At 36.6% G+C, this 8,196-nt stretch overlaps 1 pseudogene; it reads right to left on the bottom strand.

The window, feature by feature from the left end:
* Positions 1 to 3,021: 3,021 nt before the first annotated feature.
* On the bottom strand, positions 3,022 to 6,466 carry LOC18051800 (annotated as a pseudogene).
* Between the last annotated feature and the right edge of the window lie 1,730 nt (positions 6,467 to 8,196).

Genomic DNA, 8,196 nt, shown 5'->3' with positions numbered 1-8,196 from the left:
TTGAATCCGTTCGGGTTTCACCAGTTAATTCAAACCGAACCGAACCCGAAATAAATTTCGGGTTTGGTTCGGTTCGGGTTAACCCGAACCGAACGCCCACCCCTGCTTGCTTATACTGGATGATCCATTGAGTGGGAGTTCGGGAGTCAGGCCAGTAGGCTTCCTTATCCAGGTCTATCCGTGAATCAAATAATTTAAACTTGTATAATCAGCAAAATAAAAAAAAATTGGTTACAACAATAATTACAAAATCTTAATTGTACTAAATAACATATCCAATAGATTGACATATGGAGAATTGTTATTTTTATTATATTAATAATCAATTTAATTTATTTGTATTCTTGAGCAATGGATTAAATTTATTTAGTTTGAAGAGAAAATTTGACAAAAATTAAATGGAAAAATTGGATAATGAAGTTATATTCGTAATTTTATTAATAATATAGAAATAAATTGGACAATGAATAATTATTTTTTAATATGCTATAAGGGTATAATGGTAATTGCACTTGAAAATTATAATTTCTGTTAACAAATGGGGGTCTGAGTGTATTTTTTGAAACATTAGAGAATTTTATGTTCCTTATTCAAACGTTGGGGGTCTCTGTGTCCTTTTCCCTACATAAAAAGGTAGAAATTTATAGAGAAAAAGATGAAGGAATATATTGGTACGTTTGTTTACTTGGTTTCTGGAGCTGAGTTTACTACATTCCCGCTCTTGAATAGAACTTCTTAAGAATTAGAAAATAAAATGGTGGCGACATTGAACTTTTTCCGAAATTTAAACTTAAATCAAATTAAAACTTTTCTCATTAAGTGTATAATATATACACATGCATAAATTAGGATTTAAACTCAGGTAAGTAGCTAAATTAAACTATTTAAAAATTATTCGACCAAATTTCTAGGAATTGAGGATAGAGAATTGTGTTAATTTTATAAGAAATATTATAAGTTAAAACACATGATCGACCAAAAGGAGAAAACCAAAGAAATTCAATTCACTTACAAGTTCATAAATTCTTCTCTCTCTTTTCATTTTTATTTTTTTTTCCTTTCTTTCTATATTTATTCTAGCCTTTTCAACAATTCCTCTCAGACAAGGATCTTTCCTCTGTTTTTTTTTTTTTCTCTTCTAGTTTAATGATTAGTCAAGATTGAGTTTCAAATTTTTATATCAACAATTAAGCCTTTCTTCACTTATTTTGCAATTAACCCAATTTTTACCTTTTACTAAATTTAGAAAACTGCTAGAAAAAAAATAGGAGAGGATCCTATTCTATTTCTCTCGCTTGTCCAACTGCATGACATTTTCTTTCGTTATTAATTGATAATTAGTATTGAACTGTGATTAACTCAACTACAATTTAATAAATCCTGTTTAATTTTAATGCATGCTGATCGTAATTAGCAAAAATGTAATTTGGTTTAATTTTCATCCCCATATGTAGGGATGGCAATGGGGAGGGGAGGGGAGGGGACCAATCTCCCCATACCCATCCCCGATATTTTGGTATGTCCTCGTCCCCTCCTCGTCCCCGTCAGAATTATTTGAAAGAATCTACATCCCCTCCCCGAATAATAACAGGGGATCCCCGAGGGTTCCCGGTCCCCGAATAACTAATAGTCTAATAAATTTTTTTATTTTTAATTTTAAATTAATCATATTAAAATAAAAAATTCAGATAAAAATAAAGTTCAAAACATATCTTACATTAATATTGATCCATTACAAAGTCACATTCAAAATATAAATTATTAAAATAATTATCTTTGTCAATGACTCAATCTTCATAATCCTACAATAAAAAGAAAAAAAATTATTTTTATATCGGCAATAAAATAAATGAAATAAATGTAGATACTTAATTAATATTTTTAATAAAACTATTTACCTCCTGCTCGTCCTGCTCCTCCTATTCTTCCTCGAGAAATGTGGCAAATTGAGAGATAGCCTCAGATTTCAAACCTAAAACAATGAAAATGATATAAGTAAAGTAACTTATAAGTGCAAATATTAATAATTATATAATATAATTATAATGTAAAATAAACTCATACTACTATTGTAAGCTTGTAACCAACTTTGACAGCACATTAAGACCTCCAATGTGCTTGGATGAAGTTTGTTACGGTGTGAGCTCACAACTCTACCACCGGTGCTAAAAGTTGATTCAGAAGCAACTGTTATAATTGGAATTGCCAAAATATCTCTAGCAATTCGAGCTAATGTAGGATACCTATTAGCATTTAATAATATAAATATTTTGATATTTATTATTTTTAACAATATTTATAATTTTGTTATTTATTTATTAGTAATTTTAAAAATAAAAATAAAATTAAAAATTAAAATGGGGAAATGGGTAGGGGATGGGGATTCCTTCTCATCCCCATCCCCTCCCCGAATAAAAAATTGGGTAAAAAATTTTTCCCGTTCCCTCCCCGAATAAAAAATTGGGTATAAAATTATCCCCGTACCCTCCCCGAATGGGGAAAATCCCCGAGGGTACCCGTCCCCATGGGGATAATCCCCGAGGGTACCGTCCCCATGAGGATTTTTGCCATCCCTACCCATATGCTAAGGAATTACATACAGCTTACTACCAGGTCAGCAGCTCAACTACGTTAGCAGAATCCCAAAGGGTTAGATTACTGCTGATGTGGATTGCCTAGTCAGCAAGGCAGTTACAGATTCTTGTTCCACATGAGTTTGTTGCTTAGACTTTTCTACATAATTTTATTCATTCGATAACAGATTGAAATTCATTCATTTTCTCTAAGGTTCCTGCACTTTTTTAGTTCCCAGACAACATCTTAATTCAATCACTTAGGCTTTTGGTGCGAGTAATTAACACGATGATTGCCCATTACAAGTGTTGTCTCTTGGCTTCCTTATTTTCATTATTATTATCTTTTTCCTGTTAGCATGTATCAGGACAAACACAGCAGATATAAAGCTTGAAAGAAAAATTTTATTCAAATCAACACAAGATTGACACACAACAGATTCTTACATTAGAAAGTACAGTAATAGAGGAAACATGAAAATCATCACTAAGGCTTCTTAATACTCTCACACTCAAATCTTATTATTGCAAACTTACAACCCAAAGGAGGCAATCTTACCATAGTATTAGTAATACTGCATCACACACAGGCACACATATAAATGTATATTTAGGCGGCATAATTATATGTGTGTATCGGCATTTGATGTTTACTCGTCACAGCAACGATACATGAGGAACTTCTCCATGACCCGTCCACATTCAGAGCAAATAATCCTTTCAGGTATCTTGCCAGCAGTGCCCGGAAGCACAAGCCTGTTGCAGTGATGTGGTGTGTGAAGCTGCGCAAGGTGATCCCTCATGCTGGCATAAACCCCTTTGGCTCCACTTGATCTTTCCACACGGTATTATACTCTTGCATGCAAGTTAAAAATATAGCTCCCTTGGCACTTGCCATCTCAGCTGAACCTCTGGCAAACACAGCCCATCCTCCTTCACTGGAGTCGTACGTCAGCATTCTCATAATTTCCTGCATTACATGGTCAGTCTCAGCGTTTCTTCCCAGCTGAACTTTTGAGTACCACATGCTCTCCAGCCTGACCCAAAAGTACCAAATTGAAGTTAAGTCTTGCCAGATGTGGCTCAGATTTTCCGAAGCAATGGTATCATTGTTCCTGCGGACGCGGTCCTTTGGGTTGCTCTTGCCCACATAAACCATGCCTAGAGGAATCCCAGCAGTTTTAGCAACAGCGTTTGTAGCTGCAGTAAATTTTCGGATCCAGTCCATGTCCTCTCCTCCATACAAGCAAATGTATCTTCCTTCAGCCATCTGGTCAATTAAAAAAAAAATAATAATAATTAGGATGCACAGAGCTCTAGTTAAAGCAATTTGAGTGAAGAGGGAAGTAGTAGTAGTAGTACCCAGTTGAGAATCACTGGATCAAGACCATCAACCAACAATTCAAGTCTCCAAGTTTCCTCCCTCCATAAAGCTTCTTCCCTTGCAGTTGAAAAAGGGTAGGCCAAACTTCCCCAAATCCACATCATATGGAGGGCATTGGGACAAACAACCTTTCCATGCGGGTCTAGAACCACGAGGATAGGCTTCTTCCCAAATTGCCACTCCTCCTTGATGAATTGGATAACTGCTCTATCAATCAACGAAGGATGATACACTGTGTACCATGGCATGGCAGACTGCAGACTCTGAAATTGCTTTTGCTTGTTGTCTGTCCACGGCATGTTTGGGTCTACAATTGGGAGCCACACAACTTCATACTGACTTTCGTGCCTCGTTTGATGTTGCCTGGCCTCGCTGTACAGCTGCTCGAGAATGATAACCTCTTCTTGTGAGATGTCAAGGTCTGATATCAGAAGCAACACCATTTTACGCCTTAGGACTTCAAGGTTCACCTATTTTTTCACGTAAAGAAACCAGAGCATTAACTTTAAGATGGAATTATTGTTAATTTCTTTATGAAACAGTCAGAATGATCAAGATCAAACCCTTGTCTTGGTGGCCCCATCAACAAGGGGCAGCAGGTCATCCTTTGGGTAAATTAATGCCCTGAGAATCCTCATGTTATCAATGTGTGACATTTCAAACAGAGTTTTGAGGTTGTGCAATGCTTCAAGATATTTCTTGTCATCTGCAACAAAAGTTGATTTCATAAATACCCAAGTTTTTGTTGTTTCCCTCTCCCCCCCCCCCCCCCCCCCTCTCTATATTGCTATATAATCTGCAAGTTTACACTCACGTATGTACTTATGGCAGTTCTCTAACAGACTTGATAGGTGGGTATGCATGTTTCTGAGCTTGTGAGCCAAGCTGGATAGCTCCCAAGCTTCTGTTGTTGATACCATGTGTCTGTCAGTCCAGAAAAAAGCCTTAGATTGATATTTATAGTTAAAGCATCCAATTTCTTAAAATTTGTGCAAAGAAATTTGTGGTATGCTCAGGAAAGATTGCTAGATACATACTCGCGCCCGAACAGTGTAAGGCCAGTAAGTTGGGATGCGCAAGCCAAAATGCTTCTGATTGTCCAGTACACAGCAACTGGAATATGAGCACTGGCCGAGTAAAGCGCATCATTTTCGGCTGTAATGTATTGCGATGGTAGCTCATTGAACTGGACAATGCACTTGCTGACTTCCACCATTGCTGTGACGAGGTTCTTAATAGCATCAAACTGTGGCTTTAACACATGCGTGTGCTCTAAGATTTCAGGCAATTGCTTAAGGATTGCCACAGCTTTGGCAAGTTGGTTGGTGGTGTAACTCTGAGCAACAAGCCAGAATTCCCCATAGGTCACTGCAAAAGCCGATAATGCCAGCGCCAATTTGGCATCCCATGAATAACTGCTCACCATGTTCAATATTGATAGCGCTGTCACGTGTGCATCTCCACCACCAGAGCATTTGCATGTAATCTGTCAATTGCATTAGTACGGCTTGTTAATTGATCACATACAGTTAAGAAAATATATAAAAATATAAGACCAAAAAAATTCAGAATTTATAGTAACTAATGCATGATATAATTTAACCTCGCAGGAAATTCGATCAATGATATATGCCAGGACTTCAAGCATGCCCAGGGAGTCAGTTTGGTATGTCTTGTCCTCCAAAGCTTCTATAGATGCACGTGTTTCCTGCGAATTAAAGATCCAAAGTGCACTTTTTATTAATTACTCATCAGCAGGGCATTGTTTTAAATTGCTACAATATAATTGAGTAAAAGAGAAGAGCCAAAGCAGATATAGCAGTTAATTATATGAGACGACAACTAAAATTACCAGGCCGGAAATGGCACCATGCTTGGGTCAGCAAGGTTGAAGATGCCCTCAACAATATGAATCAGTGGTTTGACTTCGATCACGCGTCCATCGGGAAGATGGGTGCCCTGAACTTGCTTCAACAGTGTATTATCATCAGATGTTGTGAACCTGAATTTGTCGCCTTTCATCATTGGAGTCATCAGACCATGCTGTCTGCTAGCTGCAGGCAGCAGCTGTAAACTGGGATTTGGTGTTGCCTTCGTGACTCCCAGCTGTGGCTGCATATGGCCCGGCGTTTGATGCTGCATTAAGTCCGTTGGGGGCTGCTGATGGACGGCGGCGGTGTGTGGCTGTGCAGTGATTGGCTCTTGCAGCGGCTGAATCTGCATGTGTTGCGGGTGCTGCACGCTGGCGCCGGCAGCAGGGCCCTGCTGCATCCCCAACTGAGGCGGCTGCTGCTGCCTACCCATCCTCAGCGGCATGTTGGCAGTTGGTTGAGTACTCGTCAGTGGCACATTGGGTTGGGTGCTCATGACTGGCATGTTGGCCCCCGGAATTTGGCCAGCCCTCAATGGCACATTGCCTGTTGGTTGATTGCTCGCCATGTTGAGCTAGCTCTCTCTCTGCAAATGAAAATGAAAGTAAGAATTGTTTGCTATATTATAAGAGGAACTCAATTGCCTTTGTTTTGTATTTCGCTTGCAACAAAACCATGGGCTATATATAACTACAAGAAGTGGAATAAAGGCCATTTGAATCAACTTCCTTGCTTTGAGAAGGGTTTTATCCATGGAACCTATAATTGTTTCAATACAAATTTAATCACTTTAGCTTCTTTTATGAAGGCCCCACAAATTATCAGCTCCAAAGGTTACATGATGATATATTGATATATATTCTATTTGTGTAAATAAATTCTTTAATCATGGTCGCAAAACACGTGATTTGCGTATTGTTTGTGAAGAAAAATGGAGGGAAAAAAAAAATATTAATGTGTCGTTCTTCCTTAGCAAGTGACATGGCTTTTGATGGTGATGATGAGAATAAAACAAAGTGAAAAGGAAGATATATATATGAGCTGTGACTTTGTTCTTTGCTTCTTTTCGTAACTACAGAAAAGTTCTTCCTCTATATATATATACACACACACACCATTATACCTTGCTGACTTAATTAATTTAGTGCAGACTAGAAGCCTCTGAAAAGTGGAATCCATGCAAGGTACAATAAAAGAATCTGGTAATTTATGACAGTCTAAGAATCACATAGGGTTGCATTCAAATTTTAAACGTACGTCCCGCGAAGGACCATAATTATTTGCATAAATAAAAAGGAAAAATTAATTAGCCATATATAGAAAGAGGTAAGCATTCCAAATTTTCGTTTACTTCCCGGACATTTATGATTAAAATAAGAGAGAGCAGGCATAGCATATTCTCGCTCTTAAGTATGAGGAAAAAAATCATACAATAAGGAAGAAAGACGTACATATTTATTTTGAAATTAATCAATTATTGTTGATGATGACTAGAATAAGTGGATGAAAGAATTCTGATTTAGTGTGCAACATTGCACGTGGTAAGTTATGATTGGTGGGTTCTGTGCTGTGGGTTCCATGACCCTTGAATCATGGTTTGCCACACGCAATGTAACGCACTAAATCAACACTCTTAAGAGAAATATATTGATTAATCTTATTGGAACATTCTCATATCAGACTTTCTCTAAGCTGGTTATTTGTTAATCATTGAATTACTAGTTGCTAAACAAAAGAAAAGAGTGAAAAATAAATCTTGTTAATGAAATAAACTCAACACTTAATCATGGTCCAAAATCATCTAAATTTGATAAAATCCATATAAACTTTTTAGATTTTGTTTGTGGTCTTATATATCATTATTTTAATTAAATTATTGTATGAATAATGAGATAGAATGAAACGTGCTTAATTTAAACTTTCTAATCACTTTATCATTCCCAACCTTTTAAAGCAGCAAAATGATAATAACATATATCAGCGTTTCATATTTTAATCTAATTGATCAAATATCAAGCCACATTTTATCAAATTATAAGTAAAATTAAGAATAAAAAAATCAATTTAGTCGAGTGACATTCTTTCAAGTTTCAAAATTTCATTAGAAATCAAATCATCCATGTCTAATTATATATATGTCAAACTTTTCAACAATGGCCTATCCGGAAATGGATTCGCAGTTCTGAGCCCATATTCCTATTGCAAAACAGGCCAGAAGAGAACCGTGTTGTTCTTAATTTTGAGTTCAAACAATTCCAATAAAAAGACAATTAAATTTAAGTTAAATTAAATATCTTGACATTATTTTGCAAAAACCCATTCAATCTGGTTGTGCTACATAAACTTTAAGTTGGCGATTGATTTGAAG

This window comes from Citrus clementina, unplaced genomic scaffold (assembly GCF_000493195.1).
Source record: "Citrus clementina cultivar Clemenules unplaced genomic scaffold, Citrus_clementina_v1.0 scaffold_2, whole genome shotgun sequence".
Taxonomy (NCBI): Eukaryota; Viridiplantae; Streptophyta; class Magnoliopsida; order Sapindales; family Rutaceae; genus Citrus; species Citrus x clementina.
The sequence above is the reverse complement of the archived record's forward strand: the minus strand, read 5'-3'. Positions and strand labels throughout refer to the sequence as shown.